This window comes from Sorex araneus, chromosome 4 (genome assembly GCF_027595985.1).
Source record: "Sorex araneus isolate mSorAra2 chromosome 4, mSorAra2.pri, whole genome shotgun sequence".
NCBI classification, from domain to species: Eukaryota; Metazoa; Chordata; class Mammalia; order Eulipotyphla; family Soricidae; genus Sorex; species Sorex araneus.
In genome coordinates, this window is record NC_073305.1 from 114,951,622 (window position 1) to 114,977,210 (window position 25,589).

At 39.2% G+C, this 25,589-nt stretch overlaps 1 pseudogene; it reads left to right on the forward strand.

Annotated features, from left to right (window-relative positions):
- Positions 1-7,309: 7,309 nt before the first annotated feature.
- The window catches only part of LOC101544773 (NEDD4-binding protein 2-like), a 47,146-nt pseudogene continuing 28,866 nt past the window's right edge, over positions 7,310-25,589 (forward strand).

Here is a 25,589-nt window from a genome sequence, read left to right on the forward strand (position 1 = left end):
GTTTAAGGGTCATGCTCAGAAGTGCTCCAGGCTTAGTCCAGTCTCTCTGCTCAGGCATCACTCCTGGTGGGACTCAGGGGACCATACAGGATCCCAGGGATTGAATCCAGAACTGCCGCATGCAAGACAATTGCCTTATTCGCTGTGCTATCTCTTCAGTCCCAAGATTTGAATAGTTCTTAATGTTTTATTTGAAGAGGACTAAGTGGACTCTTTAATTAGTCTAGAAATCCACAAACAGTCCTCCACAAAGAAACCACCACCTTTCTTAAATTGTTCTACTTTGGGCAAGGAGTAAGATTTTATGCCAAACATCTAGATAATATGTTAGCTAATCTGAATATGTATGATATAGTTAGTATAAATAATATGATTAATTAAATATTAATATATTACAGTTGTGGTTTCAGAGTATATTAGGCTTTTGATAATTATGTTTGTTATTTCCTGATGAGATAGCACATTAGATTTTTTTCCCAGAAATGCCATGCTGTTAATGCAGTGGTTATAAAATGCTTGGGCTTGTGAATTATTTCATCAAGGGTTAAAAACAGACCAATGGGACACACATCCCACTACTACCACCAGTTCTTATTTTCTTTGCCATCAGCTTTTCTTTTATGAGGATGTTTGTTTGCTTGCTTCACAAAAAATTGCCTTACTCTGTGTTTATGTGATGCACATGAATTACATCATAATTTTCTAGTTTGCCCTTGATATTAATAAACATGATTTTCTCATGGTTATAAGCATGAATGTTATCAATTTATGTGCACACTTGATCAGTTGTTTTCCTCATGCCTGGAAATGACAAGTTGAGAATCAGAACTCTCCAATATTATTGGAGAGTTGTACAGTCAGATATGGGGACTTCACGTACATCTGAGATTCCTCAATTTGCATGGAGAATTGTTATTCTCCCCTTTATTCACAGAAAAGATAATGAACTGTGTTTTCAGGGTCATGGAAGGCAGTGGACCTTCCACAGATGTGTGTAAATTGAGAAAAACATTAGCAACAAGCTATAGAACAATCCCTTGATCTTGCTCCTAAAGCTTCACACACACCCACTCTCTCTGACACCTCTTTATCTTGTTTCTAAAGCTGCAGGAGAAATGCCTGGAGTTAATAGCTATACTCATTGCCAGCTCCAACTGAAAAGCCCTTGGAAAGGATGGAAAAATAAAGAAGGAATAGTTTCTCTTCTCCTCAATTCAGGCGGGAACTCTGGCAGTCTCTCAAGGTCAAGAAGAGTACCAAAGTGAAAGGAGGATTTCTGAAAAACACTCCAAGGCCCATTGGAAAATGCATACTTTTATAACAGTGTTTTCAGTACCACAAGTTTTCTGGATAGAAGTGATGGCTTGGATTGCTAGGTTTCTGATCTTGACTTATATAATCAAGAAAAGGTAGGAAGATGGATTAAATAAAAGAAAAATATCACTTAGGCATTGATATCAGTTGTTTAAATAGTACATATTCATTTTGATTTAAGAAATTTCAGCCTGTAGTATAAGAATCCATGGTAAATTTCATTATATAATTTACAATCCAAATTGCCATGAAACATTTTGCCTCCAGGAGACTCAGTGTTTTTTATAATAAAGGAGGGAAAAGCCAAAGGAAGGTTTTGAAAACCTACATAGAAAGCCTTCTATGAAATATTTGTGATATGGTACATTTTTATAGTTTCCTCACTATAAGGGGCTAGAGCAATAGCACAGCGGGTAGGGCATTTGCCTTGCACTCGGCAGACTGGGTTGCATTCCTTCACCCCTCTCGGAGAGCCTGGCAAGCTACCTGGAGTATCACTATAAAGACTTTCAATTGCTTCGTTTTTTTTACTCTATTGACTGCAGTTAATAAGGATAAATGTGGAGGTTTCTGACAGTGGAAAGTGATAGAAGTCAAGAGACTTGTATTTTGCTTCCAGCTCCATTGCTAACTGTGCTCCTTTGGACAAACTATACACTCTCTTAAGATTCTTGTTTGTTATTCTGTAAAGTAAATGACTTAGGGCTCATAGAGATAGCACTGGGGTTAATAGAGAGATAGTATTTGCATTGCATATGGTCGACTCAGGTTTGATTCCATACCAAATATGGTCCTTCAAGCGCCATTGAAAGTGATCCCGGAGCACAGAGCTAGGAATAAGCCTTGAGCGCCACTGGGTGTGGTCCAAACCCACCCTCTCCCCCCTCAATTAAAGTAAGTTATTTGTTCATTCTTTCATTGAAAATGTGTTTTGGGTGTTCATTTAACTGAGCCGCTGTGATAAATTCTCAGAATCAAAAGACAAATAGATTCTTTCCTTAGCTTTTAAAACACACAATCAAGCAGGAGGCTATTGCAACACAGTCAAGATAGGAAAGGGATAGATGCCCTCCTGGAAAAGCAGAAGAGGATCAAGAAAAACAGGAACATACAAGGAACATACACAGAGCAATTTCTAGGGGTTCAAAGTCTGAACTCAAGACTTTAAAATAAATAAAGGCCATGATCTCAGAGACTCAGAAACAAATCTCGGAACCCAGCGGCTTTTGGCAGAAATCCCTCCAGATTTAATAATTAAAATTTCAGAATTCCAAAATCGTCATGACCACGCAACATCATATGCATTCATAATTGGCAATAGCCAACAAATTGTCTAATGTTGCCTTTTCAGTAGATCTGAGTGTTGCGGTAAAATCTCAAATATTGGTGGGTCTGGTGTTGAAATACTGAATGCAATCAAAGTAGAGAGAGGGTAATGTAGAAACCACCTGCTACACAGGTAGGGGGAGGGTGTAGGATGGGGAATATACTGGGGTTTTTGGTGGTGGAAAATGTGCACTGGTGAAGGGATGAGTGTTTCATCATTGTATGACTGAGATTTAAACCCAAAAGCTTTGTAACTGCTCTCACAGTGATTCAATAAATAAATTTATAAAAAAATAAATAAATAGGGTGGATCAGAAGAACTATAATAGAGGAGTGAGCCAGGGGATGCCAAAGGACTTTGCAAATCCAAGAATCACTAAGGAAAAACACATGAAGATACGAAACAATATGCCCCGATAGAAAAATTACTGGGGTACACTGTAGCTAGAGAAAAAGTTAGGAGGCAAAAGGTAAAGCATACTAAGGTGTTCGGATTTTAATAAATGGAAGCACTCTTGAAACAAGATAAAGAAGCAAGATGAATTTGCATTTGGAACGATGACTCCAACAACTAAGAGGCTTGGTGGGGAAATTAAAAGGGGAATGGTCTCCCCTGGTCGACAAACCCTTCTAAGAGAAGCAACCATATTCACTGACCCTGCTGAAAATAATTCAACAGTATTAGCTACAATATGACTCCACACTTTATATAAGATACTTAGTTCCAAGAGGTCAAATTTAGAGTTGCATGAACTGACTTGAAAAGATGAGCTATATTACAGGTTCACTTTCACAAAATTCAGAAAGCACCGTAATAAGTATTCATGAGGTTTTAGAGAAATGGCAACCCTTAGACTTTATACACCTTACTAGCTACAGCACTCTTAAAGGTGTAAAGCAAAAGAATAACGTTACTGATCAATAAAGGAAGGTATACACAGTTGTTTGTTGTAGTGCAGTTTTGAAAACAGGCAGTTGGAGGCAACCCAGATGTCTATCACTGTAATAATAAATAAGTAAAACATAATGGATGCATATGTTAGGGAAAACTGTGTAATCACAAGTACAAGTAGACACATAAACATAAAATTTTAAAATAGTGTTAAGAGAAAAAAGAAACAAGATGAGAGTAATACTACAGAAACTCACACAAAACAACACTATATAATTTTTCAAAGACATACACTATCCAAGGACTCATATTAATTACATATATTAAAGTCAATGCTTTTGGTGCATTTCTGTCAAAAGATGAAAAGACAAGGATAAGAAATAAGATTTAAAACAATGCATTTAGCCTTGTATAGCATGCCCAAGGATTAATTCCATTCTATACACTTGAGGTCTGGTTTAATAAAAGTAAAATGTGAGTTTAAATATTCATATTGTTACAGTGCACTTAGACCCTTGTCTTCAAGCAGCCAGAATTGGAAGTAGTACACCAGAGAAAACATGGCTAAATTTGGAAGAGATTTTCTTTTAAGAGACAAAAAAGAGGACAGGGAAACTTTCTTATGATGGGAGTGATATCCTAGATAAGATTCCAGGGAAAAATGGAAGCCTTTCTATTTTATATCTTCTTTCTTTTTTTAAATTTCTTATTAAAGAGCTCTGATTTACAAAGTCATTGATAGTTATTTTTAAATATGTCAAAAACTGTTTAGGCTATCATAATCCAACACCAATCCCCCCAACAGTGTCAACTTTCCTCTCTAGTGTTCCCAGATTCCCTCCTCATCCCAACCCCCACCACATCCCTGCCTGTTAACTGACAGGGACATTACAAAGTTTCAGTGGTTGCAGCTTAGGTCTCATGTTTTTGGTTTTATTGAGTCTGCATTTTTGGTTATATGGCTATACCACCCACTCATATCACCGGTACAACTGAAGCCTTGTATATAACGTGTCCATGTATCCATATGACAGATTATGTGTCTTTAGGTGTCCAATGACAGATGAATGGATTTTGAAGATGTGGAATACTATGCAGCTGCAAGGAATGATGAGATCATGCAATTTGCTGCAATGCGGTTGGAACTGAAAGATGTCATGTGGGGTGAAGTAAATCAGAAGAAGAAAGACAAACACAGGATGATTTCATTTATCTTTTTATATTTCTTAACTAAGGAGAATGTATAAGCACTTTTCATTGGGTGTAAAGTGTGCAGGATGGTAATATGGGGGGAGCAGGATACTGTGATGATGATCTTCTGATCTATATATGATTATATATATGATTATATATATATATATGATTATAGAGCAGATATAATGACTTTTCATCTTCCGATACCAGTCTAATCTAGCTCTGCTTCATATCCCCAACATGCTCCTGTCCCACCTGTCCTTCCAATTCTTGTCAATAATTTGTATGAAATAGGATGGAAATTGCATTTCTAATGAGTAAGCAAGGGATCTAAGTTCCATTTTTAATAGGATATCAAATGGAGGTTGTGCAAAATAACTCAAATCTAGCCTACAGAGAGCCTTTTAAAATATGGAAACACCTTATAGCTCCTCTCTCCTTAAAATTCAAACTGCCTTTAGTAGTTCTTTGTTGCTGCTCTCACAAGAGACCCAAATAGAATGTACATGTTCAAGAATATGACCACAGAGAGGTACACAAACCAATCTCGGAACCCAGCAGCTTTTGGCAGAAATGCATCTGGATTGAGCATTAAACTATGACACCATGCCACCCTGGATGGGGAAAGGTGTTTGTCCCTTCAACCTTCCCCCCTCTCCCCTCCCCTCCACTCTACCACATCAGACACTCAGGACCTAATGGGATGGGGGTGGGGTTGACTGGCCCTTCTCCCTGCCCCTACAGGCCCCGAATTGCCACCCACGAACAGCTCCTCTGTCTCCTGAATGGCCATGATCCCAGAGGCACACAAAACAATCTCCGAACCCAGCAGCTTCTGGCAGAAATCCCTCCATACTTATTACTAAAATATCAGAAATCCAAAATTGCTCGGCCACTTTGAGGCTGTGCGACATCATATGCTCTTCATAATCAGCAATAGAAAACAAATTGTCTATTGATGGCTTTTCAGCAGGTCTGATTGTTGGGGGAAATTCCAAATAATAATGGTGGATCTTTTGTCGAAATATTGAATGTGATCAAAGTGGAGAGAGAGTAAAGTGGAAATCATCTGTCACACAGGCAGGGGGAGGGGTGGGTTTGGGGGTATACTGGGGTTTTTGATGGTGGAAAATGTGCACTGGTGAGGGGATGGGTGTTTGATAATTTTAGGACCGAGACTTAAACTGGAAAGCTTTGTAACTGTTCTCACTGTGATTCAATTTAAAAAAGAAAAGAATATGACCACAATCAAAGGGTCTATTTATTAAGACATTCCAAGAAGAACAATGAATAGAGGCGACCAGAGCAATATAGCAGTGGGTAGGGCGTTATGCCTTGCCTTCGGGTTTGATCCCTGGCATCCCATATGGTATGCCAAGCACTGCCTAAAGTAATTTCTGAGTGCAAAGTCAAGAGTAACCCCTGAGCATCACTGGGTGTGACCCAAAAAGCCAAAAAATAAATAAAAAGAATAGCTAAGATAAAATGAGCAATAGTGTGTATACATCAACTATAGAAGACTTTTGAAGTCCTATAGGAATGAATGAGAACACAGTTATAAGTAGAGGGAAGAAAGTGGTCTTTTAAAGCATTATGTTAGGAGACATAAACCAACAGAAGTTACAGAAAAGGAATGAAATAAAAGTGAGATTCTTCTCTCATTTAAACCAACAGTTTTGAAGATGGGCAATCCTTATGACCTGTGGCCATCTATAAGGAAGGTATCAAATCCCCAACACTTCTCTTTTCTCTTTTCTACATAAAGATATAACATAATGCAGCTGTACATAAAAAACTTTAGGTGGATTCTGATCTGTGATCAGGATAGCTACACTCACAAAATAATTTCTCTTTAGCTTTATTTTTAAAATTAGGTATTACCTTATTTTAGAATTTTCTTTTGTAATTATAAAATAAGAAGCAATCAGGAGAAAGATAAAGACTTCATTTGCATATGTCTGCTCTAGAGGAAAAACATACTTTTCATTTTTTCTTGATTATATCAGCAAAAAGCATTCAGAACACAATGTTTTCAAATTACTGCATCAGGTTCTGATAAATTTTAAAGTTGTCATAAAATATTAGTTAAAGAAAAAATGATGAAGGAAAATCTCCAATTTTTCTGAACTATACCAACTAGTCATATGTTTGTGTTCAGAAAATAAACTTTAGAAGTTTTGATGGTGCCGCCAACAGGTCAGCCTGTACCTGTGGGGCAAGTGCATCAGCCTTCAGGCTTCCTGATACTCAAAAATTGCTGCTGTGCCTTTGGCCAAAACCCAACAACTCAGGGCCAAGTTTACCAAGAAATTAAAGGCCAAAAGTTAGGTATGTGGGAGCCACTCCCACAAACCACCTGCAGTTCAGCTAAACAAGCTCATTTATTGGCCTTATTTCAGAGACACATAAATCTCGAAAGAGATCAAAAGCCCAGTTAGAGGCAGCAGCGCAGCGCAATGCGGGAGAGCGGGTGTGCACTGCAGGGCATATGCCAATAATTTATTTCTCTGGAAAAGATGGAAACAAGGGCCATGATCCAAAGACATGCAAAAGAATCTCTGAACTGAGCATCTTGCTGCAGAGATGCCTCCGGACTTTAAGTCAGGCCGTCTTCACTGGGGTGCCTCAGATGGAGGCAGGTGCCATCGCTCCATCTGTCCCCTAAAAACCCTGGCAGTCGCCAACTTCCAGAACCCAATGAGAAGTGCAGGTACATGGGTTCAATGACAGAAACCCCAGGCCTCAAGGGATAGGGATGGGCCAGTCTCTCTCCAGACTCTAATTAGCTAAAATTTTAGAATTCCAGGAGCATGCAGCTGCTTTTGCGGCCGTGCAACATCTTATGCTATTTGTAACAAGCAATACAGAGAGAGTATAGGGGAGATTGCTTGTCATAGAGGCAGGGGGAGGGTGGGATTGGGGGAGGAAGATACTAGGGACCTTGGTGGTGGAAGATGTGTACTGTTGGAGGGTTGGATGTTCGATCATTGTATGACTGAAACTCAAATAGGAATGCTTTGTAACTGTGTCTCACGGTGATTAAAGAAAAAAAGAACAAAGTAAATTTTAAAAAAATAAATAAAAGTTTTGATGCAATATAATACAGTGAAAATTGTCCTATCTCAGGAAAGGGGGATGGGAGAATTTCTAAGTGCAGAAATGGATTTCATATGTTCATTGTCTTTGGTTTTGATATATGCTTAATGATATTGCATTCTAGGAGCAGCTAATTTCCATATAAAGTGTAGCTACTTTCAATTTTACTATGTCTTGTCTGCGGTGGAGGCTTTGATTTGTGTGCCCTAGGCTAGACCAGTGCAATGCATAATTTTCTTTAAGTTCTTTCTGTCACACACAATCGGGGAGTTCCAGTGCCAATTATAACACAGATGTTTAGAAAGACATAATCCAAAAGGAGAAATAACATAAATGGTATCAATAAAGGTTAGAAAAATCAAAGAAAAGGTATCAAAGAGAACCTGATGTCAGCTCCCCTGAATTGTATGCATTTGCATAGGTCCTCATGAGTTTAGGTCTGTTTTGACGATTATAACAGCCAATGCAAGACTGATAGCAGAGGGAAAACGCTGCAGTCATATCAAAGCATCTGCCATCACTCAGCTCCGGTGTGATGCTTAGAGCATGCTACCAAGAGTCTTGGTGATGCTCACACCAAGACTCATAGGAGATGTGGCTTATGGAATAGCATAAGACTTCATCCCCAAATATCTCCTAATGGCATTCTTTCATTTTATCTGCTCCCTCAATTCCCTTTGAAGATGTATGCTTTTGAAGTAGATCAAGGAATTCTGCTACCTGGAGGGGAATAAAAAATTGAGTCACACAATATCAGCCTATATCATAAATTAATTGCTTTTTTGGATTACCATTTAATGTAAAAAGAAAAGAATGAGGACACCTGAATTTTAGACCCAGCCCTGTAACAATGCCCTCAGAGCAAATCATGTATCATTTGAAGCTTCAGTTTCTTCATCTAACAAATGATGAGATTTGTCTTACTAGATGGAAATACCAACTTTGTAAGCACCCATAACTTAGTAGCTAAAAGGAATGGGACTCAGGCGAGTTTCATTTTTCTGGGTTTGATGATGAGAAAGGGAAAACTGATGAGTCATCTCCAGACAAGTTAACAAATTCTTAGATGCACAGCATTGAAAAATATAAATTGGGAAAGAAAACAAACTTCACATTCTATATTTGAGTTATTATATATTTATGGAATATTTTTACTTTAAAAATATTAAAAACTGGTCTTCAAAAATATCTTTGTTGGGTTGGATTTGTAGTATCACTATAAAAATTTTAAAAGAAATTATGTGACCTCATCCTTATTGTACATTCTGTAGGATTATCTTGTAAGATGATCATTACTAGGAGCTAGGGGCTCTCAAGCATATACATTAAATAATTTTCAGAATTTTTCAATCATATTCATTAAATAAGCAATTACATATACCTATATACATATATGTTTTCTGTATTCCCTCTGCCATAACAGGCTCCTCTTTATTTAGTCACTAGACTCACTGGACAGGACAATCCTCTCTGTATACTACAGGGCATATGTCAGGAAAAAATTCTGTACATTTGTATCTTAATTTCATTGCATTTTAATGGGTATAATTTTATTTATTTTGATAAGCTTAATTTTATTATACTTTAATAAGTTTAACCACAAAGAGATTCAGGAAAGTGAAGTTACCAAGCTAGATTTAGGCACTCTAAAGTGAGCTAAACTTTGCCAGGTTTCTTCAGAGCTAGAAGTAGAGGTTTATGTGTTAGAACTTAGATAAATCCAGGTAGCAGAAATGAGAGAAAGGAGTAAAGTGAAGAAGGATGGAGTAATGCCCCTGCTCAGATACATGCCTTATTTAATTGGCTGCCCACAAGAAATTCACACCAGGTCCATCCATTTAGGCTGAGTCAGTTAGAGAAAGAGTGATAGAGGAATATGCATTTGTTGAATAGATCTGTCCCCCACTGATTAGAGATTGATCTCGTGGAATGGAATGTTCACCGCCCCGCCTCCCACCCCAGCAACGTAAGTCTGGACAAATTTAGGCCTATGTGCACGACCCTGTGAAGTCCTGAATTGTGGTGTCAATCCAAGAAGCTTTGGAGTGGGACAAGAAGAGTCAGTTTGTACCTATGTGAACCCCACCTGAGAGACTATACTAAGTGATATAGTCTGGAAGAAGACAAGGTGAGGTGAAGACAGGAAATGAAAATAAAAGGTATGTACTGGACTGGAGCAATAGTACAGCAGGTAGGGTGTTTGCCTTGCATGCAGCCGACCCAGGTTCAAATTCTCCATCCCTCTCAGAGAGTCAGGCGAGATACTGAGAGTATCTCATCCGCACAGCAGAGCCTGGCAAGCTACCCGTGGCGTATTCAATATGCCAAAAACAGTAACAACAAGTCTCACAATGGAGATGTTACTGGTGCCCACTCCAGCAAATAGATGAACAACGGGATGACAGTGTTACAGTGTTACTGTAAATCACCAAACACGTACCAATTTACACTTCCACCACCATGCAAAGGTGTCCTCCCCTATACTTGCAATCAGGGCTTTACCAGCATTATAGTGAATGTTGGTATTATTCCCTTTCCTTTTGTTTTTCTATATCTCAGAGGTTGAATACCTTTGCATAAGTTTGCTATCCTTTTTATTTGGTCTTCTGAGATTTGTCTACTGCATTCTTTCCCTTTTCTCTGTTGTGTTGTTCTTCTAGGCCTAGGCCTCACTTTATTTTTTATTTTTTTTAAATTAATTTATTTATTTTTAATTCGTGAATCACCCTGAGGGCACATTTACAGATTTATACACTTTTGTGCTTATGCTTCCCTCATACAAAGTTCGGGAACCCATCCCTTCACCAGTGCCCATTCTCCACCACCAGTAAACCCAGCATCCCTCCCACCCTCCCCGATCCCATCTCCCCCCACCCCACCCTGCCACTGTGGCAGGGCATTCCCTTCTGTTCTCTCTCTCTAATTAGCTGTTGTGGTTTGCAATAAAGGTGTTGAGTGGCCACTGTGCTCAGTCTCTAGCCCTCATTCAGCCCGCAACTCCCTTCCCCCATATGGCCTTCGACTACATTATAGTTGGTGATCCCTTCTCTGAGTTGCCTAGGCCTCACTTTAAAAAACAGAACAAGAGTACTACGCCATGAAGTTCACTTTCATGGAGTTTTGTGAATATTCTCTTATCATCTGAAATACTATTATGCTGCTTTCCACTTGACCAGTTTCCGGCATTTAGTCTGAAAATGATGCAGTACTTACTCACAAATATAGTCTTTGTATTTTTGAAATTGCTGTATTTTTCAGAGTTAGAGTTAGAGCCCATTATATTTAATGGGTAATAGAAGATATGGTTTTTATTTAAGGATGAGTGCATTTTATTTACAAATTATTTTCAGACGGAAGTTACAGTTTTAAACCCTTCTTCTCATTCTTTGTTCTTTGGAATAATGACTGCATATACTTTTTTTTTCCTGGCAGAGAAATCTATTATCCTGTCATAGTCCAACTCCACTCTTATTGCTCCTTGTTAAATGGCTTCTGAAAGACTACAAGGACTTTTCTGTAACCTGCTCATGATATCACTTCAGCTCAAATAGTGCAACTGCCACTTATGATTTTGTCATTCAGTTATCAACCAACTAAGCAAGGTCCTCTTAGTTTTTTCCCTTGTTCTACAAATCCAACTTTTTGCTCTTTTCTGCCCTTTCACTGTCATAATAAGTGCAAGTACCTGGAGCTTCACTGTATCACTGTCATCCCATTGCTCATCGATCTGCTGGAGCGGGCACTAGTAACATCTCCATTGTGAGACTTGTTGTTGCTGTTTTTGGCATATCGAATATGCCACGGATAGCTTGCCAGGCTCTGCCGTGCGGGCGTGATACTCTCAGTAGCTTGCCAGGCTCTCTGAGAGAGGCGAAGCAAGGTCGGCCACGTGCAAGGTAAAGTCCCTACCCGCTGTGCTTTCCCCCAAGTATTTTTTTAAGGGCTGGAGCGATAGCACAGCCCACCCGGGTTTGATTCCTCTGCCCCTCTCGGATTGCCTGGCAAGCTACCGAGGGTATACCTCCCACACAGATACCCGTGGCGTATTCGATATGCCAAAAACAGTAACAACAAGTCTCACAATGGAGACATTACTGGTGCCCGCTTGAGCAAATCTATGAACAATGGGATGACAGTGATACAGTCATTTCTTTTAAAAAAGTGCATTAATGAAAAACAAAAATGCAGAAAAACAGTAAAGACTTTTCTTAAGGAGGCTGCTCTGAACAAGGTCATCACAATTATAAAAGATAAATTCTGAAGGAGATGTTATGTGATTTTATAATTGAGTATTGATTATAAAAACTAAATTGGATAAGTCTGATTGTCTAACTATGGGTTAAAACAAAATACTGAATGAGTAATTGCGTACATGTCACTTATAAAAGTATCTTCTAGCAGCATAATTCCTAGATAAGTCTTTCTTAGACAAACAGGATTTATGAATAATTTCTTTTGAACATTAAAAAGTTTGGATGTGAGTCAGGAGAAAACAACCAACTTACAATTCCAGGTTATACTATATTGGCCAGAGATGATCCTGTTTCCTTTATCTGAGTGATAAGGTCAAAGAGAAGTCTTGATGAGGAACCTGGAAGGAAAAGTGCTTTTCCCTAAGCAAGAACCCAGGAAGATATTCTATCTTCGCTTCTCTGTGTGCTATTGTGTATGATAATTATACCTTATGTGACTAGTTCTTACATACCTTATGTGTCTGAGTCTCTGATGGTGCCATTGAGCCACTGAATGAATTCACCTTAGAAGTTGCCCTGTCTCAGGCAGCAGGTAGGGCGTTTACCTTGCACACGGTGGCCCAAGTTTGATCACTGGCATCCCATATGATTCCCCAATCACAATCAGGAGTAATTCCTGAGTGCAGAACCAGGACTAACCCCTGAGCATTGCTGGGTGTGACCCAAAAAGCAAAAAAAAAAAAAAAAGAAAAGAAGTTGCCCAGTCTCTAGATTTTCTCTTATTTTGATTGTCATCAATTTGAGTTGAAACTCTGTTTTCATAAACCAATGCAACTAAGTTCCTTTTCAACTGGGTCATAAGGTTATGGAATTAATCTGGAGCATTAACCCTTTTCTTATAAGGTCCAGAGAAATTATTTATTGAACTGGCATATTTTCAGACTCGAAAAAGCAGTTTTCAAATTTTTTCAGAATAAAAACCACAAGACTCACCGTCTGTTTCCCAAGTGCCTTGTGATCTTAGGCAAATTGCTTTATTGTTTCTGAGCTTTGATTCTTTTTTCAACTTTAACATAGACATAATAAACATAATAAATATGGATGTTGTTATTTCATTGTTTACTTTAGAATTATATAGCATTCTGTATATGTTATGATTATTTTTCAGTTGTAATGTGGACATAATCATGATGATATAGTTATTATAAGAAATAACGGAAGATAACAATTAGACAAAGTTGAAAGTGACCTGAATGTCTTCTAGATTTCTTAAGCAGAGAAAATAAGTGCTAATGTGATAAATATTGCTGATTTTATACAAATCAGCATTTATAAGTTAATAATCTAATTATAATCATTCTTTTTAACTTTAGTTAAACACAGGATTTACAAAGCTGTTCATAATACAGTTGTTACAGGCTTTTCATGTTCCTACACCAGTTCCACTGTCGGTGTGACCTTCCCTCCACCATTATCCCCATTTTCCCAACCACTTTTCCAAGCCTGCCCTTATAGCAGCCATACAATAGTTTGTTTCATATTATTGCCTACAACCAAGTGGTTGAAGGAATTATCAAAAATACTTGAGCAAAAGAAAATTTGTGAGAGTTGTTTTATCTAACCATGGGGTTGTTAAGTCTTTGAGAATTTAATAAGCTGTTCACCACCAGTTGAGCCTTCTGTTTTTGTTGAGTTTTGTTGGCTTCTATGCTACTTTATCTAATTTTGTGTGCTCCTACTGTAATTTCATTACTGTGAGATTTGGAGGTGACATGGCAGTGTGGTCCACAAACTTCAGGATCTATAAAACTGAGGTGAGTCTGCAAAGATTTTTTTTATTTTTTGCTTTTGAGCCACACCTGGAAGTTCTTTTTTTTCTTTTTAGTTAAGTTACCATATAATAGACCATTATAAAGCTACTCATAACTTGGTTTTGTTTTTACAATGTTCCAACACCCATCCCTCTGCCAGTGTAAATTTCCCACCTTCAAAGTCCCCAGTTTTCCCCCTCTCACCATCCCACCACCCTCCAACACCTAAACACCTACCATCCTACCATTCCCCCAACCTGCCTTCATGGCAGTAACTTCTCTCCTCTCTCTCTCTCTCTCTCTCTCTCTATATATATATATATATATATACACATATGCATATATATATCTCCTTTTGTACATTATGGTTTGCAATACAGTTACTAGGTATTCATCATGTTTCCTCAGGGAATTCACTATTTTTATTGGGAAGGTACAGCTGGAGAAGCTTTTTTAACTGAGTGGCAGCTTTGGGGTGTGGATGTGACTGCTGGGGCTCCAGGAGTACAGGGAGGTGGGGGAGAGGAGGTAGCCAATTCCAATTCCAAGAAAGCTGGAGATTTCAGTCACAGAACCCAACATACCCAAATTTTCAGCAAATTAATATCTCAGTGAGGTCTGTCCCAAGACGGTGGAGTCTGGCCCAGGGCATGATGGTGATTTTGGCTTGTGGGGGCAAGCGGTTCTGTTTGAACGTACACTGGGTTAACCCACCCCTGCCCAATGTGCCCTGGGTTATTAAGCCATGTGCAGGTCCAAGATTTCCTGTGGCTTTTGATCTCTTTCGAGTTTTATTTATAAGTTTCTTTGGTAAAAAGCCATGGTCAATGGGCTTGAATGGCGGAGTCAGAGGTGGTGTGTGGGCGTGGCTCCTGTATACCTAAATTTTGGCAGCTTAATTTCCCAGAAAACTTGGTTTGGAGTTATGAGAGTCCAGCTAAAGGCACAATGGCGAATCCAGGGCATCAGGAAGCTGGAGGGCACCATCAGGCTGCTGATGCTGTTGCCCCATTAGACCAGGCTGACACTAGGTCCCAGTGGTCACAGCAGCACTGGCCCTGGCCAGGACAAGGACTGAGGCCAGAGGAGTTACTGTTTGCCGTTCAGTCACTCAGGGAAAGCCACAACCATCCACCCAACAAAACCTGACTAAAGAGGGGCTGGAGCGATAGCACAGCAGGTAGGGAGTTTGCCTTGCATGCGGCCGACCCGGGTTTGACAATGATCCTTATGGTTCTCCAAGCACTGCCAGGGGTAATTCCTGAGTGCAGAGCCAGGAGTAACCGTTGTGCATCTCTGTGTGTGGCCCAAAAAGGAAAAAAAATCCTGACCAAAGGCCACTCGATCCTGTCTTCAGGTGCCGAGGCCTCCTGAGTTTGCACCCCCACCACCCCAATGGTGGGAACCTGAGGCACCCCCTCAATTCCAGGACCCACACTCTGCTGCAAAGGTGCCAGGATGGACCCAAAGAGCACTAGTAATTCATGCCAAAATCCTGCCACCTTGGCAGACTACAGCCGATAGCTCTGTCAGCGTTTAACATTGTGCATCTGGTGCCAGTGTTGTCTTCTTCATATGCCCCACTCTGAACACTGAGATTTTTCACTTAGAGGCACTTTTTTTTTTTTTGCTTTTTTGGGGTCATACCCGGTGATGCACAGGGTTTACTTCTGGCTTTGTATTCAGGAATTTCTCCTGGCAGTGCTCAGGGGACCATGTGGGTTGCTGGGAATCCAAACCAGTTAGGCTGCGTGCAAGGCAAACGCTCTACCTGCTGTACTATCACTTCAGCCTGAGGCACTCTTTTTGACCAAGAAGAATTAAAGATAGAAGAATTAAAGGGTACTGACATTCATTCACACAGAAATGTTATGACCCCACCGGTCAGCTTTTCAAAGCGCTGAGAGCTGCCGCCAATCTGCCAGCTCTGGTGCCCGCCACTGCTGCCATCTTCTGCAGAGATTCTTACTGAAGCACTGAAGTTAGGCTATAGGCTGTTGGCATGGTGGCAGCAGTGACATGTGTGTGCCAAGGCTTTGGCAGGGTAGGGCTTTCAGTCCAACCCCCAACCCCCCACTCAAAAGTGCCCAGAGATTTTTTATTGGGAGGGGGTACCATTGCGTCCATGAATTTCAGCTGTTTGGCTTGCATCTCCTCAGAGATTTGGTTAGTGAATATGAAGAGAGGCCAGTGGGTAAGTTGACATGGTGGCATCTATAAGAAGTGGCTGTGGCTTCTGGGGCTCCCAGAAGAACAGTGGGTGGGAGGTTCTATGAATTCTTCTGTCTTCAGTTCCTTAAAGCAATTATTAACAGTTGTTTTCTAAATAAATGAAACTAGTTATTTTTCCAACAGTGAATACTTTCCTCATCAATATAAAATTTATGCCCTACTGTTTTGTTTCCATCCATTTCTCTGTACACAAGTTCTCTTTATCTCTATCTCAAACTATAGCATAATATTTTTAAATGTATTTAAAATGACAAACTCAATAAATGTAGTGTCAATTACACACCATTTACTGTAAGATACCAAATGTGAAAAACATACATCTTAGAATTGACGTAATAGAATGTTCATGAAATGACTCCCAGAGATATTTGGAGGGGTCAAGAAAGAGCAAATGTCCTGGTGTTTAACATCGTGCATCATTCAAATGAAAAGAATCAGCTAATTGTGTAAAAATGCTTTTAAAAATACAGATAAGTGATTTGAAAAGGTAATTTAAAGAAAAATACCATTTTCCCTCTACCAAATTAAGAAAGACTCAGAAGATAAAAAACATTCAATTTGGTGCAATAAAAGAGAAATGGACATTTTCAGGTACTGCAAGTATTAATTTTTATGGAAGAAAGCTCTAAGGCCTCCCTGACTTTATTTCTTTTGTACTTGGGTACTTGACAGAATAATTTGTTTGACCTTAATTTCACTATCTAATAGAAAATACAGAAAAGTACAGGCAATGAGGTGAGAAAAATATTAAAAACTGGCACTGAGTTCTTAGGGAGAAAATAGTCTTTGGGAAGGTTCTAAAAAATGTGTGTGACTGGAGGATCTCAACACCCATTCTTGAACCTCAGACCCTGAGTGTGGACTTCCAAGGACAAGGGAAGGGTGACTGCTTTTTATGAGGCAGTGTAGAGCCACTGACACTCTATAGAAGGGAGAAAGCAGCTGACAGAAGAAGGAAGGAAGAAGTGAGGGAGGAAAGGCATAGAGAGGGAGGAAGTTAGGGCAGACAATTCATAGCTGGAAGCAAAAGCACTGAACTTTAAGAATGGTGGTGTTAGGGAAAGAGGGGGCCAAAAAGGCCTAATTGGAGCAGTTCTATGAGGAGTACTGTAGTCTCAAAGTAAAGAATGCGTCACAACCAAGAGAAGCAAGGCATCCCCCAGGTATGAGAAAATTTATCAACGAAAACTGCCATCACCCAAGAGATTCAAATCTGCAGAACAAAGAATTTTGGACAAGTTCACAGCTAAGGAACATTTTCCCAGGGTGTGTGTGTGTGTGTGTGTGTGTGTGTGTGTGTGTGTGTGTGTGTGTGTGTGTGTGTGTGTGTGTGTCTGGAGGGCAGGGCGAGTGAACTCGAGGGAGGGGAGAAGCAGAAACTGAACAAGAAATGGGGTCAGCAAGTCTGGCAAGTTCATCACTGTCTCTGTCACTGTCATCTGTTGCTCATCAAATTGCTCGAGCAGGCACCAGTAACGTCTCCATTGTGAGACTTGCAGTTACTGTATTTGGCATATCGAATATGCCATGGTAGCTTGCCAGGCTCTGCCATGTGGGCAGGATACTCTCGGTAGCTTGCTGGGCTCTCCGAGAGGGGTGGAGGAATCGAACCCGGATCAGCCATGTGCAAGGCAAATGCCCTACCCGCTGCACTATCGCCTTGCAAGTTCATAGTGGACAGAAAATACCAATCTAAGGAGGCAGAGTGCTGAAGGCGAAGGACTTACAGGATATTGGTTTTATACTGGAACTTTCTAAGTGCAAAGAAGACTTGGGTCATATTGAACCCAAAAGGGAGCTACCCCAGCTTTAGCAGAGAGCGACCATTTCTGAAGTGAGTCACGCCCCATAGGGTGGCTGTCTCTGCTTCCTCTGACTGGCTCATTTCAAAGCTCAAGCTGCTCCCCCCCTCCCAGATAGATTTGTGCCAAAGTGCTGAGTAGTTACGGTTTCCAAAGAATCTAGTTTTATACTGTAACTCATGAATTGTGAAGTCTTGAGACTTGATAAACCAAATAAAAGATGGTTCCACCACTCAGGGCTTAGTCTGGCATCAGCCTTGACTGAGGTCAGCCCTGCTCATTATAATCACAACCCGACAGCCTCCTTGGGCCTGGGCCTGCCTGACAGACACAGCCTTGCCCTGCCCTGACAAACTAAGAAACTTTGACCCATAGGTCAGGCTCTTGCTGTCAAACCATCTTCCACCACAGCCAGAAAGGAATCCAAGAAAGATCCCCCAAATAGGTGCACCAAACTTCGTCCTCAATCTAAGTTAGAGGACACTAAAAAGGGACCTCCAAAGGTACAGTTTTGTGCCTGTGCCTATTGTGTCAGAAAGAAACCAGGACCTAAAAGTACCCAGCACAGAGTATGGCCACAGCAAGAGGCACTTACTCCCAAGAAAGCAATTGGAAATCTGTCACCCCAGATACCCCACTTTGTAGAAGATACCCCAAAGGTGAGCACCACTCCTGAGGCCCTGGCTCAGGGCAGCCATTCCCAAACCAGCAGTGGCAAACGCAAAAATCCTCCCTTAGCTATGAAAATCAGATTCTAAACAGCTTTATTGGGAACACATGGCCAAAATATGCTGTCTTTGCCCAAATCTGATAGACTATGACACCACAGAAGCTACAAGACTCTGGCCACTAATCACAAAATTCAGCATTACCAAGCAGTAATGAGAGGAAAGAGAAGTAATATGTGGACAGTAGTAGAGGGTTATGGGTATGTTGGTGGGGGTCAAGATACAGTGACTTTGTAAATCAAAATCATGAATGTTACTACTGTTAGAACAAAATAAGTTTTAGAAAGAGGTTCAGGGAGATAGCGCAGGGGTTAAGCGTTACAGTCAGTGAATAAATTCAATCCCTGGCATTGCATGTGATTCCCCCAAGCACTGTCAAGAATGATCCCTGAGCACAAATCCAGTAGTAAGTCCTGAGAAAGAATAGCTATGTTCCAGAGACTAAATAAATAAATAAGCAGAATAAGGTTGCTCATGTTTGATCCACTCTTCCCAAGAAGTCCCCACTAAGTTAACTAAGGTAACAAATGCTTGCTGTCAGCATTTTTTTAAACTGTAGGATTTTTATTTTAATGGAATCAACAGTAACAATAAGTCTCACAATGGAGACGTGACTGGTGCCCCCTCGAGCAAATCAATGAACAATGGGACAGCAGTGCGACACTACACAGTGCAATGGAATCAAAAAAGTACCAAATGACATGCTAAGATTACTTGGTGTGAATCAAAAGCAGGATGGGTTTCACAAGTCCCTCAGGATTAAAGGTCTCATCTTCCCATCACTACCACTAAACCCCTATTCACTCCCCACCTTGGTGAAATTCACAGTAATTGCTGGAGTAGTCTTGATTTTCTGAGCAACGGGCCGCAGTGTGATTCCTTTATTTGGTCCATATTATTGCTCAATAGCTATACGCCAGGGACTGTTCTAAATGACACGAAAGAATCGAAGAAATTCCTGTGCAGGAATTGACTGATAAAAAGTATTATTCAATGTCCTTTTTTCATGACTGCTTTTGAGAAATGAAGGCAGGGTGAGGAAGTGGAGATTGATAGGGCAAGAGTGAGTGCCTCACATGGCCAGCAAGCATTTTAGGCCTGAAAAGCAAATTAAAAGTCCCTGTGACAGGAACCATCTGGTTGATGTGTGTGAGAAGTTGTGCAGGGCCAAGGGGCAAGGGAAAGAGGTGCGAGAAGGGTCAAGGAGAGACACAGGGGCCAGGTCTTCAGAGAACACGACAGTCATTGCATTTTATTCAGAATGCAGCAGAGGCTTTGGAGGGACAGGAGTGATCAGGTCTGATTTATTGTTTGCTTGTTTAATATTTTTCCATGGGAACCACAGCTGGTAGTACCCAAGGCTTACTCCTGGGTCAGTGCCAAGGGATCACTACTGGTGGGAGCTGGGGGATCATATGTGGTGCCAGGGATTGAACTCAAGTTAGTAAGCATTTTCCCTGCAATACTAGCTCTCCGGTCCCTGATTTGTTTTGTTAAATGACACTCTGGGATCATGTGGAGAAGGTCCCATGACCTGGAACAAGTTAAGATGAGAAAATGATGGTCTATGCATGGATTTAGATATAGGTAAAGAAGGGTGGGGCTGGATATATTTTGAGAGAGGACTGACTAGACTAGCTTCTAGATTTGATATGAGATTTGAGAAATAGAAAAGAATGAAAATGACACATAGGTTCTGTTACTTATTTGGAGTGAGGGCAGTTGCAAGGCAGTTCTCGGGACACCTGGGGCGCCTCCTGATCTTAGTCAACCTGGCAAGTAGTTCAATGTCAGTGCCTGAAAATGTTGGTGCTGCCCAGCCCCTGCAGTGTTGAGATTACTTTAACTACCTGAGCAATTGTTCAGGGACCTCCAGTGCTACACCCAGTGTAGCGACCATATGGTTCTGAGGGTAAAAATGGGGTAGGGTACATGCAAGAGAGTTGCTATAAGACCTGTGCTATCTGTCCAATCCTACTTAGTTCTGTTTTTAAAACAATTTATTTTAATTTTAAAAGGAATATACATCTTCTGTAGGAAATTGAAAGAATCCAGAAGAAAATAACAGATAAATTGCTTAATAATATACATACATGAATATACATATATAAAAATGTTACACATGTAAAATATACATATATAAAATACATTAGTCATATATAGTTAGAAATATGAGATAGTAACTCTTTAGACTGTCTTTTCAGAGCATTTTATTTTGAGCTAAGTTTAGACTAAAAAATTAAAATGATTGGCAAAAGAAAAAACTAGAGTCCCCAGTTTCCAAATATAGTTCCCCAAACAGTAGCACCTAACCTACAATTGTTATTCAAAACCAGGAAATTAGTATTGGTATGATACTATTAATTAAAGTACGAATCCTACTCAAATTTCACCCACTTTTTTTTTCACCGAGTTCTTTTTCTTTTTCAGCATCCCACACTGCATTTAGCTGTTATTTCTCTTAATCTTCTCCCATCTGTGAGAGTTTCTCAATCTTTCCTTATCTTTCATGACTTTGGCACTTTTGAAGAGCACTGATGAGTTATTGAGCTATTTTGTAGATGTTCCCCAATCTGGAGTTTGATATTTTTCCACGACTGAAATAAGACTGTGCCTTTCTGATAGGAATCGCACAGAAGTGTTCTCCTTTGTCAGTACTGCGTCAAGGGCTTTGTGATGTTGATGTGCCTTATTAGCTATGATGCCTATAAATTATGAGCCCTTGATGAGGGTGGTATCTGATGGCTTTTCTCCCCAGTAAAGTTAATACATTTTCCAGTATAGGTAAATAATCTAGGAGTGATATATGAGACTGTGAATTGTGTTTCTCCTATTTATTTCAGCATATCTAAATACCAATAACTTGTGTTATTACTGTGAATTTTCCATTTCTATTCTTTTTTTCTCTATTTGTCTTTCCATCCATAGTACTAATTGAAATTCTACTGTAAAAAGATCTATCCCTCCTCCCCATTTTTGGATTATGTATATGAATTTGTAGATATATATTTTATTATGCACATTACAATTCAGTGCTACCAATATTTACTTGATTGTTCAAATTAGTCTAACTGGTTACTGAAATTCTTTAAGACTAGCTTCAGTGACTTTTAGACAAACCTTTAAATGGCCTTAAAATTGTGAGCTTCTTTACTTTCAGGAAAGCAATCAGTAATATAAAAATATATCTATAATATTAATAATATATGAAAAATGTATTTCTAAAATTCATAACACTTTAACCACAGTAATTGGATAAGGATATAGCAAAATGGAAGATGAGAAGGATGAAGAAGAAAATTAGTATTGGTTTCAGATGTGTCTGAGATGCCTGTTAGTTATCCGGTGAAGGACATTAAAGAGAGAGCCAAGGCTCAAGGCAGTTGTCAGGGCTAATCAATGAAACTGAGGGTCCCAGGCTGACATATGGGTTAAGGACAAAGAAATATATTCTACCACTCAAAGACAAATGCTTCTAATAAACACTTTTAAGTAATTCCTTCCAATTCCTATTTTATAGGGCTAAGATACACTGTTTATACAATTTTGCATTCTTCTTTGCTAATATTATAATATAAATAGTTTTTGAGTCTTTATATGTGGAATATATACATATTCCACATATTTATACATACCTATCTCTATATAAGATCTACCTCTACATAAAACTCAAACACATGAACATATGTTTCATGAAATAAACATCACATTTCATGGTTTATTCATAACATTTTAAGAATGTTCCCATATAGATCTTAATTTTAGAGTTTTTTCTTAATTTTTCTGGCCTTGCCAATTCTTCTTAGCTGTTTTCTGGACCAGAGTAGGTCCTTTCCCACACCTTGTAACTCCTTCTATAAGGACCTGCATTTGTGTTTAGACTCAATTTTTAAGTGTTCATATTTGGAAATGTATGATTTATACATTATACATTAAGGGTACTTGTCTTATTTCCTTTCAAATGTTAATTTTTAAATTAACTTTTTTGTTGTTTTCTCAAATCTTTTGAGAATTACTATTGTTGTAAGACTAGAAATTATCAATTATAATTGGTAATACAAGCAGATGTTTTTAAAGATTTTTTTAAATCTTGGGACATACTGCTGACTCACTATTTTATTTTACAATGGCATCATTAGGCATCTTAAACATGCAATTATATTTATAATCTCAACCTATAGATTTTCTAGCTAAGCTACCACTTAAGCCAAGCTTTTACTTAAGTCTCATATCAAATCCAGCCATTTTATATCTTCATTCCTCAGAGGAACAAATCTTTTCATATCCATCAGTGTGCCAAGTGAAAAATATCTGGGGAGATTATTTTGTTCTTTCTTTCCTGTGGCAAATTGTTCTCAGAGATTTGTGTTCTTCTTCTTCAATTTAGATAATGCTATATTTCTTAGAAGCCAGCTGTTCTTTTTACTTTTCTTTTCTTTCTGACTCTTTTTCTAATATCACTAAGATCTTTTAAAACAATATTGGGGCACAATGGAAAACTTCTCCATTCATCTGGGTTGTTCATGGGCTGGTTGAGTAATCAATACAGCAGAGACTGGTTGTCAGGAAGAAAATGATCAGTTTTGTAATGTATGCCCAGAAAATCTACAAGGGTTCAGTGACTCCCCAACTCAGTGGTACCAAGAGGAGAGAAGGGGAACTTGACATGACAAAGAGGGCAGAGGATTTCTATCCCCTCTGAAATAGAATGTCTCAAATAACAGACACATCCTAGGGTGGAGAATATAGCTCAACAGTAGAGCACTTGCCTTGCACATGTAAGGACCTGAATTCAACCATCGGAATCATACAAAATGAAGAAAAGTAAAATACAACAATTGAATTTCCCAAATATGATCCTAACCTGGATAACACTTGCCAGTCTTCATTTTTTGAGATAGAGAAAGGAGAACATTTACAACCCCGAACAATGGCTTCTTTCATTCAGAGGAAAGCAAGAGTTGCTCCTTAGCATCCAAGACTTCCATTGAGCTTAACTGAAAAAAAAAAAAAAAGTCTGCCTTCCAGTCTTGGGGAGACCAGTTCTAACAATCTTAGGCCGTGAGAACAGAGAGGTAGTACAAAAATAAAGGCACTCACCCTGCAGATGGCTAACCCTGGTTCAGTCCTCCCATACATACCACAAAGTCCCCAAGAATCACCTAGAGCATGTAAATCACCCTCCCCACCCTCCCGCCCACCAGCACTGAGAAGCTTAAGCAAACACTGCATTCTGGGACCTTCATATTGAACCTTTAGTCTCTCTGACTGAGAATTAGTAGGAGGTGTCCCCGGAGTTCCCGAGTACCAGTTGGGAGTCTGCTTGGCTCACAATAGATTAATATCATGCAATGTTGTTTTGAGCACCTTCCAGAAAGAAGTGTCTACAGAAATCTAAGTTTGTCAGGACACGTATATTGTACTCTGCCGCTGCTGGTCCTCTGAGTACAGGATTGATTTCTAAAGTGTGTGGGCAGCCTCTCTTATCTGTTGATTGGCAGGTTCTGGAGAGCTGAATAAAATCTGTCCATCAGAAGTACTCATCTGTTACAGAAGCTAAAATACCTTGTATTCTGAGACATCACTGAAATTGAAAGTCATCAGATTAGTAATCATGCTATATATACATTATACCACAATCAATGATATATGTAATGCATACAATAATAATTAAAGATATTGAAAGGATATGTACCATGGTTATTAAAAAGTAAAAATAGAGCCCATCTTCTCTGACCATAATGTAATATCATAGTCATGAAGAGGTTTCTTTTATTTGGGTGGGAGCAGGCCTAGTCGTGCTTGGAGGCTATGTTACTCCCAGGTCTGCGCTTGAGGGTCACTCCCAGTGGTCCTTCAAAACCATGAGATTTCAGGGATTGAACCTCCTACATATAAAGGAATTTTGTGCTTAGCCTATTGAGCTCTCTTTCCAGTCCATAATAAATTTTAACACATTTAAACAAATAACAAATTCCCCATAACAAATTTTAACAACTTAATCTCCTGTTGCAAGTTTTTAATGTGATACATTATTCAAAGATGGACATTATTAAGCACAATTCAGATATGATACAATTAGCACCAAATATTATTGTTAAATGTAAAATTTTTAAGGTGAGAAAAACATGTACGTGGCAAATTAGTGATGAAACGTGAATGGAATTGCAAGCTAACCTGCTTCTAACCTGAGTGTAAAAACTCACAAATGGACCAGCATCCTTGAGACATTGTACCCTTGTTATACAGAAAATTTAATGGTTGTATTATCCTATGAACTCTCAACTGAAGGTTTTCCCATCTTCCTTTGCAAAGAAAAATTGAAAGCAAACCAGAACCAGCTTCTCATGCAAGCTATTACTGGAAGTACACAATTATACTACAGTAAACAATATCAATGTTATTTCACTCATTCTTTCTTGGGGAAGCATTTTTCTTTCCCTTCTACATCCTTATTTGAAGGTCCCTTCTATGGAAGACCTGTAGGCTTATAGGAACCTTCATGATTTTTCTAGTCAGTATTCTATAGTTCACACACAGACTCTAAGGCTGATTTCTTAGTTGTGACCTTCCATTTCATTGCCTCATTAGATTAGGATTTTTTGAAAGCAATACAATTCTCAAGGAGCGTTTAGCAGCATAACTGTACTCTCTTCAAAGAGGAACAATGAAAGAAAGGCAGCATATAAGCCTGGTGTATCAAAAACATGTCTTTTCCTTAAAGATCTTAAATTTTGTGCTGTCGAAACCCAAATCATAAATTTCAAAACTCAAACAACAACCACCATCAAATGATGACAGCAAAATCTAAACGCACTCATCCAGAAATGCAGACCGGAAGATATAATGACACTCAGGAATGCAATTGCTTTCACCCAAGAGCTCTGACAGCTGAGAAGGAGATCAAATCAATAAGATACAGAGAGTAGAAATGACACATACTGTTTAATTAAGCACTTATCAAACAGCTCTTGATTTTTGTGCAAATTAAGAAGAGATGA